At 39.4% G+C, this 12,560-nt stretch overlaps 1 protein-coding gene across 5 annotated transcripts in view; it reads left to right on the forward strand.

The window, feature by feature from the left end:
• The window catches only part of SLC23A2 (solute carrier family 23 member 2), a gene marked incomplete at its 3' end in the record, with an annotated part of 112,164 nt that overhangs the window by 20,360 nt on the left and 79,244 nt on the right, over positions 1-12,560 (forward strand). The window contains exon 1 of one of the 5 annotated variants that reach the window (XM_079129094.1): positions 1,828-2,001. The exons of 1 other annotated variant lie outside the window; for it this stretch is intronic. Of the gene's footprint in view, positions 1-1,827; positions 2,002-12,560 lie in introns of those variants that run through there. 3 more of the 5 variants (XR_013762151.1, XM_079129102.1, XM_079129095.1) reach the window with 3 other exon arrangements.

Genomic DNA, 12,560 nt, shown 5'->3' on the forward strand with positions numbered 1-12,560 from the left:
AGTATTTTCATGTGGTCTTTAGAATTTTTCTGGATTTGCAGCTAAAGTGACACTTTTTTTTAATTTGAAATTTTAACCCTTGTGGAACTTTGTTGTTAAATATGTATGGATATTTGGAAAAAATCTAACTTGTCAGAATTGTGTAAAGTAAATTGGGAAGGCTGAACAATCTCTCTACTCCTCTCCCCCACATCAAGGCAACTTGATGTGCATCTTTGCCAGCCCTTACCTTGTACACAAATATGTACTATATAATTATTCTTTTCAATAAAGATGGGATCATACTATATATATTGTGCACCTGCATTTTTCAAAAGAACAGTATACATTTATTACAGTTTATTTAGCTGAAAGTTAGCCTCCCCCCCCCCCCCCCCCCCCCCCCCTCGTGGTCAGTGAAAGACCAGTGTTTAGTTTCTGGGGGAAAATAAAAAAAGAAAATACAGGCTCACTGTGGGCTCACTGAAGGCTGGACTGGTGTCAGTTTGTTGGCATTTGAGTACTTACTTACCTCTGGGCCTCTGGGCCCAATGCCAACTCACCCAAGAACTAGTAGTAAGAGTTGAAAGATTCCCAGCACAGCTATTTTCCACTGAGAATCTGGCTAAACTGTTGGTTGCATTGTGCATCTTTTTTCACTTGGGAGGACCGTACTCATGGCTGGGGCAGACCATCTGTTTCCTGAGCAGCCACCAAGTGTGGCTCTGAGTTGTTTTTATTGTGTGAAATGTATGCGCAGGTACAAGAGTGTATAAAACATGTTCATTTAATGAATAATAAAAGGAACACCTGAGTACCCGCTGGGAACTCAGCTTCAGAAATGGAATATTTTCAGCTTTTTGAGAAGCACTGTCCCATTGTATTGATGAGTCTGCTTCCTTCTCATAAAGACAAATACCTTGAGTTTATAATTGCAGTGGCACTTTGAGATAATGTATAGCAGCAATTAAAGGTGAGGCTCCCTTGTACTTCTGATGGGCTCTGACTCCTACAGTTTGCCACTTTCAGTTTTAAGCCCATAAACTTGACCAGGAGGCTTTGAACCTGGGGTAGCTCCGAAGGGTTGTTGGGAAAATGAAATGAAATGAAATGCAAAATGACATGTAGCAGAATGCTTGGCCTTTAAACTAAAAAAGGTCTAAATTTCTTTTAAGTCAAATCCCTGTGCTAGTGAATATGAAGTTTAAAAATTATCCATGATAAAAAGCCCAACTGAGTGCAAAGTTGTTTTTTATACAGGTTCTAAAATACCATTCTTCAAAAATATTTGTGTAATCGGAGAGTTGACTTGTTTTTTTTTGTTTTTTTAAAGGAGCCTAGAGTGCAGTTTGTGGACCCAGGTCAGATTGGGCTGGTGCTTCAGAGACAGACTTTCTTTAAGAGTCAAGAAGTAATAGCTGAGTTGCAGTGGTGCATACCTGTATCCAGTGACTAGGAGACTGAGGCAGGAGGATCCTAACTGCAAGGCCAGCCTGAGCAACTTGGTGAGACCACTGGTATTTATGTAGATGTACATAGTGAAAGAAAGACTGGCTTTATCTGGGTAACAGCATTGCAAGCAATTTTTTTTCAAACATTTTATCTAGAGAATTTTCAAGCCTGACATGGGTCACATACCTGTCATCCAGCAACTCTGAAGGCAGAGGCAGAGGATTGCAAGTTCGAGGCCAGCCTCAGGAACTTATTGAGATCCCTGTCTCAAAATAAAAAGGTCTGGGGATGTGGCTCAGTGTAAAGTGCCCCTGGGTTCAAAATAGCAAAACCAAGAGTGAAGAAGTAATAGAGTATGTTCTAGGACTGGACATGGTGAGTGAGTGTAGACTCCATTCATGCAAGAGTGTCTCCTGGTTTATGATTACTTTTAACTTTAATTTGTCATTTGCTTTTCTCTGCTTGGACTTGACTTCATCAACCAGGACTTCTCATGGGCCTTGAGCTTGGACTTTGGCAGCACAAGGAAATGTAGCTCAGTGACTTGTAACGGGAAGAGCATATGGACAGGTCCTGTACCACAGCATTTAGGTGGATCTAAAACAACAATGCCCAGTTCTGTGTTTCATGATAGAATTATGCTGACAGCCCTTTATCATCAGAACCTTTTGTACTTGACCTCGCCCTTTGTACATGTCCAGGAATGGTCTAAATGCATAACCTGGGAATAATGAATTGTTAGGTTAATGTTAATGATAAGGTAAGGGACTTCTTTAGGCCAAATTCCATGTAAGTAGATTAAACTAGAAAATGAACAGGCACAGTCTTGCCACTTATATTAATTACAAGGTAGGAGGTAAATATTTCATTTTTTTTCCCCAATGCTTTTTTTTTTTTAATTATCAGCAGACCTTTGTTGAGTGCCTACTGCAGTTGGGTCCTTGATCAGGGTTACACATGAGGACCCTGGAGTAAAGCAAGTTAATGTTCCTTCAACACTTTTCCAGGCAAGATGCAATTTAGTTAATGAGACTAAGCACATATACATTGCTAGGGAAAATTCTTCTTTTTTTTCCTCTCCTTTCCTCTACTTCTCCCTTATCCCAAAAACTCAGTGGACACTTTTGGTTATTTAAATTTTTTGTCCCTCTTATAAACAATATGGCAATAACTTTCTTCTTGCTAAGATTGTTGGTGCAGTGCATATTAATTTAAAAATTTTAATAGATATTTGCCAAATTGTCCTACACAAAAGCTACAAGAAATGACACTTCTATTGGTATTGGGTTTGATGCTTTATCTTGTCCTAATCGAATTTATTCAGCAGGGTGTGTAAAATGTTTACTCAAGGTTATTTTTATTTATTTACTTTTACTTATAGTGAAACTCACTATTTAGGTAATACATCTATGAAAGCTTTCATTAATACCTAAAATGGATCATTTCCTTTTTAGAAAGAACTTTATTATTACCTTCTAGTAAAAGAAGTCTAGTGCGTACTATTAAAAAGAAAAAAAGGAACAGACCAAACTTGGTATATTCCAAAAATTAGGAAGAAAAAAAATATTCTTGTTCCTGCCACTATGAACATTTTTGTATATTTGTTTTCATTCTTTTTTTTTTTTTTTTCCCCCTTTGTGTCCTGGTTTTTTTTTTTTTTTTTTTCCTTAAGCCATTGTCATCAAAGTACCTATGCTACATTCTTTAAAACATTTATTAATGATGATGGAGGTGAGAGCAAGAGTTTTGTCTAGGATACCTGCAAATTAAATGGTTTTCCAACTCTGAGTTTCAGTTACCACCTTTAGATTTCAAAGCTCTTTCCTTGCTGCTGTTTTATAGAGCTCTTTTCACTATATCTGGGGATCTTGGTGGGCACTTATCAGGTGTCCTCATTACCACACTTGGATTCAGCACGTCCACACTCTTTTGATTTGCCTCATCATGCCCATTTCAATCCTTTTCTGTTCCTAGGGGTTTTGGGTTGGCTGGTTATTTTGGTGGTGCTGGGGATTGAACCCAGGGCCTCAAGCATGCTAGGCAAGCACTCTACCACTGAGCTACACCCCAGACCTTACTTACTTCTGGAGGGGGCATCTTTGTTCTTTTCTTTGACACCAGATCTTTAACCTTTTTCTTTGAAATCACTCCCTCTTTCATCCATTTTTTGTCTCTTCCATTGTCTTCGTTGTCATGGTCCTTAGATATTGGCCTTCAGTGTCCCTGAATTCGGCCTCTGTGAATTTAACCAACAGCAGATTGAATCACTGCATCTGTACTATGTACAGACTTTTTTCTTGTCCTCTTTCCCTAAACAGTACAGTGTAACTGTTCACATAGCATTTACATTGTGTTAGGTATGATAAGTATCTAGGGATGATTTAAAAATACTCAGGATCCATATGTGTATGTGCATGCAAACACCATGCCATTTATATAGGACCTTCAAACATCCAGAATTTTAGTATTGGGAAGAGTGGGCTGGAACCAGTCCCTAGCAGATATCCAGTGACAGCTGTCCTTGGGTTAGTTTTAACCCAGTACCCTCTTTTGTGTATGGTGCTAGGTTGGAACCCAGGGCCTTGCACATGTTATGTAAGCGCTGTAAAACCATGGAATCCTACACCCAGACCCTTTTCATTTTCCATTTTTAGTCAAGGTCTCACCAAGTTTGCCAGGGCTGGTCTTGAACTTTAAATCCTCTTGCCTTAACTTCACTAGTCACTGTGGCGGCTGGTGTGCACCACTGTGCCACTTGATCTTCCATCTTGAGGTGATCTTGCAGTGAACTTTCCTGCTCTCATCACCTGCCCTGAAGCTCATGTTTCCTAAAGCTGTGCTGCATTTAGTCCTGAATTTTGATTCTCCTTTGATCTTTTGAAAAAATGTATAGAGGGAGCGATTTTGAAGAATAAGTGAGGACTTCTTGTCAAAGTGGAGAAATTTTCTCCTCCACTTCACCCTGTGTGCCATAGTAAGGCTGGTGTTTTCTATTTTTGGCAACTCATTATATACCTGCCTGTTCTCTGAATCTCCCTGTAAGACTCTTGTCCTTGCAACACTGACCTCAAGTCCCACTTCTCAAAGCCATTTCTGATGATTTCAAACCGTGGAGTTCTGTTTTCCTGAGCTCTCATGAGCAACTCTGTGGTTACTATATGTTTCTTCTGTTAGTTACCCATTGTTCCTATGTGTTCAGTTGCAGGCAAATTGCTTCCAGTGTGTCCATTTCCATCTCCGCACTTAGACCGTTGTCTGAGTCAGGAAACTAGTCCAAACCGTTGTTTCATTCCATTTGCTTTCAGATTGTCAATACAGATCCTAAACTAATCTTTTTAAACTGAGGAAGAGAAGACCTTTCATCTTTTTCCATCAAGAACACACAGGTGTCAGTTTTGGTACCTGGCTTTTATAGCTGAGAACACCTGTTCTGCTTAGTGCCCAGAGCCTGATCCAGGTGGCATTTTAGAAGTTGCTAACTACACAGATGTAGAGGGGAATTGGATATAAGCTCAGGCAAAAGCTTTGAGCATAAGGAAAAAAATTCTCTTTTATTGGTGCCCTAATTTCCTAGAGGCCTCCCTGTAAGTCTGGTGTTCTTGGTTTATAGACTGTGTGCTGTTGACATCAGTTCTTACTTTCTCTTTACGAAACATTTTATATAAAATATCATATTGTTTATGGTGTGTTCATGAGCAACAAGGAGAATTAAATAGTTACTGGATAATTGGGCAGTTTCAAAAACCTCTGTAAACACTGGTGGTGATTATAGAGCTTACATAAGAACGGAAGAAAAGAGATGGAATGTTGTGTAACGGTCCATGAAAGAGATTCCAAGCAGATTAGAATACTCTGACTTTTTCAATTGGATTTTTTTTTAAATCGGCAAGTAGTGTTGGATTAAGACCAACTGGGTTATAAGTTGTCTAAGTCATTCGCTGCCTTTCTATGTGGTATGGAAAAAATGTCACCAATAAATTGTTCCATTCTAATGATAATCCTTTTTAAATACAGGTATTATTTTATTTTGAGTTTGTCATCACAAACTGGAACCTACAATTTGGTAGTTATAAAGCCCTTCTGGATTTGAGCAGTGTTTACCTTGTGGGCTCTGTTTTATTTAGATTTCTTATGCTGGTTTTGGGCTTCCAGCAAAGAGCCCCTGAGTCTAGCCCTTTTGACCTTTCAGCTTATGCTTGTTGTTGGCACATGGATTTCTGCTTCAGCCTTGCTCATGTCTGGCTCCTTCCTTCTTTCTCCCAGTTCTGCATATGTGAAAATTTAGGTCACAGCAGCTGTTGTTTTCTTCCATGCAGTTTGCAGAACTAATTGTGTAGAATATCAATTTTAGGATTTGTTTCAGTGTTTGGGCCAAGATGGCCATTCCACTGTGCGTGTATGTATGTGTGTGTGTGTGTGTGTGTGTGTGTGTGTGTGTGTGTGTGTGAGAGAGAGAGAGAGAGAGAGAGAGAGAGAGAGAGAGAAATCAATGTATCAGTTCTCATGCTCCGCATGATGACTGTGGTTGTGTGCTCTGAAGTGGCATTTTCTTTTCCCATTTCTTGAATCCACTTTCTTGAGACCAGTGCACTGTCCTATACAATTATAATAGGAGTCGCACAGGTAATTTTTTAGGAGTTATATTAAATAAAATAAAAAGAAACAGATGAAATTTATTATAGTAGCTAATGTGCACCAGGAAATCTACCACTCAGTAATGTTTTTTAACTTCTAGGCTGTGGGATTTGGGAATATTTTATAATATAGGCCACTCTGTTTCAGGAACTGCGGAATAAGGCATACTCATAGACAAGTGATGCCCCCACATCTTCTCTTTCCTCACATTTTTCCTTTTAATTTTAGAAATTTTCTATTTCCTGGAAAAAAACTTCTGAACTGGTACAACAGGTGAATTGAATCCCCTCCACCCTGGCTTGAGAACAAATCTTGTTAACATAGTTTAAGTTAACATATGTTTAGCAGTTTTTTTAAAACCAAGAATCACAAATATGTTCCATAGCTTTTAGTTTTAGACAAGTTGAAGTTTAGGGTTTCAGTATTATCTTTAGACAATACTTTTCATAATTTTAAAAATTGTTTTTCATAATTTTGAAAATTATGAAAGTGATACATACACATTGTAGAAAAACAAGAACATAGGAAAAGAATATCACCTGGAGATAATCACTTTCCATTTTGGTGTTTCTCCCTTTTCTTTGTTATTAAAGATAGAACCCAGGGGTGGTTTACCACTGAGCTGCATCTCCAGCCTTTATTTTTTTGTTTTGAGATAGGGTCTTGCTAAGTTCCTGAGACTGGCCTTGAACTTGCAGTCTTCCTGTCTCAGCCTCCTGAGTCACTGGGACTCAGGGTGTACACTGCCATGGCCAGCTGTTTCCCCCTTTTCTGCATGTATATATGTCCATTCATTGTAATGGGTGTTACCACCTGCCTTTTGCCTTTCTCAGGGATACCCTCGGCGCATTGCCATGTCAACGCACTGATGTTAACAGTATTTTAATCCCCATGATATTCTTTTTTGAGAATACAGGGACTGGTGATATGGTTCAGTGGTAGTGTTTGCCTAGCATGTGCAAGGACCTGAGTTCAATCCCCAGCACTGCAAAAAGGGAAAAGAAAAAAGAAAAAAATTTAGGCAATAATGTTTTCCCATTTGGTCTTGGATTATTCTAAGCAGTACTTTAGCAGACACTCTCATAATGAAAAATTTGAGCCTGATTTAATTAGTTTATTAGGATAAATTGCTTCAAGAGTGAAATTGCTGAGTCAGAGCCTATGTATATTTTTCGAGCTTTTGATTGACGATGTTAAGTGACCTCCTAGGAACATTTTGCCCATTATTACTTCCATTTCATGTGCTTCTCTGCTAAAGGAACATTAAAAATAATTCGGTAATTTTATAATTTGTTGAGTGAATGATAAGGGGTACAATTTAATTTTGTGCTCTTTTTATGATTTTTCACATTTTTCTTACAGGAAAGCTCACACATGATCATATTCCCATCAGCAATAGAGTGAGAGTCTCATTAAACTAAAAAATGAGTCTCGACAGTCTTGGCAGTTCTTGGATCCAAGCAGATTACTTTTAAGGCTGTGTAACTGAGGTGCCCTGAGGCCAGTGTGCCACAGAGCCTGCATTCTTGACTTTGTGACTTGCCCAACACACTTTTAGGGATTCCTTTACAAAGTATTATTTTTTGCTAGCCACAACTTAGGAACCATAGATCAGAAAATGTGAATTCCTCACTTCATGAACTCGAGAATATAGATCTGGATAAGGAAGGATAGTGGGTGTGAATGGTGGTCATTGCTTTGCGGGAACACCAAAGGGTATAGTGTGTGATATGGATTTTGAGGAGCCTGAAAAGGATTTGCTACGCTTTGATATTAACTATGACTAGGAATTCAGGGGTCGCAGTGATGCCAGGTGGAGAGAACAGCAGACCAGTCCTCCAGCCTCAGTTCATCCACGCTTGTCAGTTTTGAAGACTGCACCCGTCTTCTGTGAAACCTTCCTTTAGCTTTTTCACTGTCATTTGCCCACTTCCTGGCCATATTTTATCCTCCTCAAATGTTGACTCCTGGCTTGTCACTTTCTTTCTACTGAGTCTTCCAGCCTGAGTTATAGGTTCATGTAGCCTCTGGACCTCTGTGTCCCTTCACTTTCTCTTTCATAGGAAGCTTCACATCCAGTTCAGCTCTGCTCCCCTGGGCCTTGTCATCTCCCAGATGACTCCTTGGAGATTTCAAGTTGAGAGAGTCTCCTTTCTGCACCCCTCGTGTCCTCTGTACCTCTCATTCCTCTCCTCCAGAAGTCCTGTTCCTCATGCCCTTTGGTGCTCTCTAGCTTTACCTTCCTGGCCCCTCTTACCTGCTGTTGACTCTGTAGGTAGTCACGGGACAGTTATTTTAGCAGCTTCGTACTTTGTTTACTCTGAGCTACCCCTGGGATTGTCAAGCTTCCTCAGTGATTCAGTTCTGCTTAATTTTTTTGGTTGTTTTTTTTTTTTGTTGTTGTTGTTGGTTGAACTCAGCTGGAAAGAAGCCAGGTAACAAGGCAGCTTTCTCTGTTAGTAATTTGAGTTTTAGGCTCAAATGGACCTTGAATTTTGTCCTTATCTTCTGGTCAGATCCTTTTACTTATCCCTTTCCTTCCTCCACAGTCTCTTCTGTCCAGTTCCATACTTAGCCTCCTTAGACTCAACTGTGACCTCCATTTCTTAGTTCATTAAGAAAACAAACCATCTGATAAGTGCTCCCCCAACTCCCTGCCGTCCTGCCTCCTGGTATGTTGACCGATGGTGGCTCTCTATCTGTGTACATCTCTGCCCACTCTGATCCATGGAGGATGAGGCAGTCACCGAAGAGGGTCTGTTGTAACAGATTCTGAACATTTTCCTACATAGGTAACGTGGAACTGCTATCGCTGCTGTGGCACAGTGAGAACTTCTGGTCTCTGGATTTTGGGGAAATGTCTGTGATTTCATGGACAATGGGATTTTAGAAGTGGTGTGACCCTTGGAGGTGGGAGGTTAAGTCTCACTGCCCAGATGGTAGGGCTTCTTCACAGCATAGTCAGGACCAGAATCCCCTGTCTTCAGTGGTATTTCCTAATCTTAGTAAGAATATTTTACAGGACCCCCCCCAAAAGTGGGATTAGAAGTGAAGAGGGCATTGAATTTATTAAAATAATAGGTAAAGGATATAAATAGATAAAGGAATAAACTTCAAAAGGCTGTGTGAAACTGGCATATTAGATCTCCCTTCTATGTGATTCCAGTTCCCTTCACTGGAGGCAACTACTTCATTGGTTTTTGTGGATCCTTCTAGAGATAGCCTTTCTCTGAGACAAAGTCTCAGTATGTTACTGAGATTGGCCTTGAATTTAGGATCCTCCTACCTCAGCCTCCTGAGTAGCTGGGATTACAGGTGAGTTGCTACCATGTGTCATCATAGAGATAGTCTTCAGAAGTTTTTGTTTATTTCTAATTGTGAAATTTACAAATATAAAGAAAATGAAAAATGAACACTTGGGCCAAGTACCCAGATCTAATATTAGTCAAAGCATGTTGTATTTTTGCTTTAGTTTTTTTCTTTTTAAAGAAAATAAAGCATTTCAGGTACCCTTTTGGTAACTTGGTTAATCCTATCTCCTCCCTTTCTTCTCAGAGGTAACTTTGCAGTTCATGTTTTTCCTTTTGTGATACATGTTTACACATCTATAAACCAATGTACCATAAATAAAAGACCTCACGGGGTGTATGTTCTGCAGTCTACTTAATCAATATAGAGTATGAGTGATGGTTTTCAAGTCATGTTGGCCTAAGCAACTAGAGGTCATATACTATAACTGCTCACTTTATTCCATTGCTTAAATATGTCATAACTTCCGGATTGTCTGCTGGAGCGTTAGTTGTGTTATTAAGAACAGCAGTGTGATGAACGTGATGACTGACCTTACCTGGGGGAGTGTCTCCAGGGCAGAACGTGTTGAGGCATGGCCTTGCTGGAGCATGGCGCACCCCTCTTTAGCCTACTGTGTGTTACCAAATTCTTCTCCCAGGTGTTTGAACCAATTTAAATTTCCAGCAACAAGCAGGGAGAATTCCTGTTTGCCCACAGCCTTGCCAACACTTGATATCATTAAACTTTGGCCTTATCTGATGGGTATGAAATACATACATATATATGGTACCAGGAATTGAACCTGGGGCACCTAACCACTGAGCCACTTCCAAGCTCGTTTTATTTTTTTTTTATTTCGAGATAGGGTCTCACTAAGTTGCTTAGGGCTGTGCCAAGTTGCTGAGGCTGGCTTTGAATTTGGCAGTCCTCCTGCCCCATCCTCCCCAGCTACTGGGATTACAGGTGTGCACCACCAGGCTTGGCTGTATGTTGTTTTAATAGGGATGTGCAAGGGTTTGTCCATTCATAGACTGAAGGTGTATATCACTTCCTGGTGTTGGCTGTTATAAATAGAGCCACAATAAATGTTTACATACAGGATTTCATTTCACCAGGTAGATCCCCAGAAATTGTATTGCTAGACCTTAGGATAAAGGTCTATATAATTTGGTGAGAAATGACCAGTTTTCCAAAGTAATTGCACCATTTTTACACACATACCAGGAATGACTGAGAGTCTGTTACTTTCTGTCCTTGTCAGCACTTTGTATTGTGTTGGCTGTTTTTCTTTTTGTTATATAATTCCTTTAATTCAAAGAATTAAGTTTTAAGATCAGATTATATTTTTTAAATGATTTAAGGTAACTGATTTTTGCTTTTCTTGCTCTAGAACAATCTTTAGCTCAAAATCAGAGCATTGTGTTAGGGTAACCAAATAATGATAAAGATGGCATCTTAGTATAGCATAGTATTTGTAGGTTAGAAGATGTGATAAATGTATTTTTATTCTGAGAGTAATTTCATTAAATTATTGAGTCTTTGATTTACTAGTTGTACTCTTTGGTATTTCTGGAAAATATGGATTAAAACTTTTGCAGTGAAGTGTGGTAAGTCTTCATTTTAATGACACCATCCACCTACTTGTAGGATTTTTTTTCCCCTTCTCCAGGCTTTGAGTCAGATTAATTTGAGGATGCTTGTTCCATTGCTAAAAACAGAAGTGTGAAACCCACAAATGTGTGGCAACACTCTTCTTTTGCAGAGCAAGACATTTTTTGCCCACTGGTTAATAATTTTGCTGTGATTACCCACCCCACCCCCCACGTGTGGTCTAGAGAGGAGTTCTGGACTCCTAGTGCAGAGCTGTTTCTTTACTAACCTCGTTGAGGCTTCTGGTGGGTGCTAGAAGGAACCTCAAGTGCAAAGGAGGCAGTCTTGATGGTGCATTGACAAAGTTGAGTGAACTTTGGTTTCACCTCATTGCCAGAATTCTGGTGGGTGCTTGTTAGCACACATTCCAAGTCATGCCTGGAGATTCTGGATGAGTGGCTAGCCTTTAAATGTCTGCCAAAGAGGCCAGTTTAATAAATCTGATAGCCAAAGGGAACAATGAATTTATTCATCTCGCCCAGACACTTACCTTATCATGAACCTTGTTTGGTCCTTCTGAAGGAAAATAACTTCAACCCCACCCCTCCTTCCCCAGGTTTGAATATGTATTGATCTGTTTCCTTTTGAAAATTTGGTAACTGGTGTCATTCCAAATATTATTGTCTTACCAGTGCTTTCTTCAGATTTTTTTCTCTATATGGTTTTGTCAGATTTTTTTTTTTTTTTTTTTTTTTTTTTTGGTGGTGCTGGGGATTGAACCCAGGGCCTTGTTCATGTAAGGCAGCACTCTACCACTGAGCTATATCCCCAGCCCAGATTCATTTTTGAAATGTGCACATTATAGGTTACTTAAATATAAAATCTTTTTGCTTTTGTTTTTGAATTATCGGGTTTCTTTTTCTGTTATCCTCGCGCACGTGCGCATGTGTGTTCATGTTTAGTGTTGGGAGATGGAATCCAGGGCTTCATGCATGGAGGATAATCCCTGTAGTGTGGAGCTAAATCTCCAACCAGAATTCTTCATTTTAAAAATGTGTATCTATGTGTGTGTGTTTTGGCTGTAGTTCTGGCTGCTCTAATGTATCCAAATAATGGAAAGAAACCCGTTTAACAAGTCTGACAGAAGCTTCTTTCTCACATAATCTGCCCCTTTTTTCTTAATCTTGAGAGAATCATTTCTTTAACATGGTCTAATATTTGTTTCCTACAGCAGGGGGAAGAGAAACGCAGGAAGGGGAGGGCATGATGATTCTGCTCATGCTCCACTGGGCAAAGCTGGCTACATCTATCCGCAAGGGAAGCTGGGAAATGTTGCCTTATTTGGTTCTGTTCTGTACTTAAAAATCAAGTGTTTATTAGTTGAATTATTGAGAGAGAATGGCTCATCTCTTGTTAATGAAACATAGAAGTGTCCACATGAGTAGAAAGTCAATAATCAGAAATAATTTGGGTATGAAATAAAAATGTGTTTTAATTCTACTTTTCTGTATGTTTGAAATTTTCCAAAATAGATTTTCTTAAAAAATTTTCTTAGGATTTACCTTTGCCACATGCCAAATCCATCTTTTAACACTAGAGGGTGCTGTTGGTTA

This window comes from Sciurus vulgaris (assembly GCF_902686455.1).
Source record: "Sciurus vulgaris genome assembly, chromosome: 2".
NCBI lineage: Eukaryota > Metazoa > Chordata > Mammalia > Rodentia > Sciuridae > Sciurus > Sciurus vulgaris.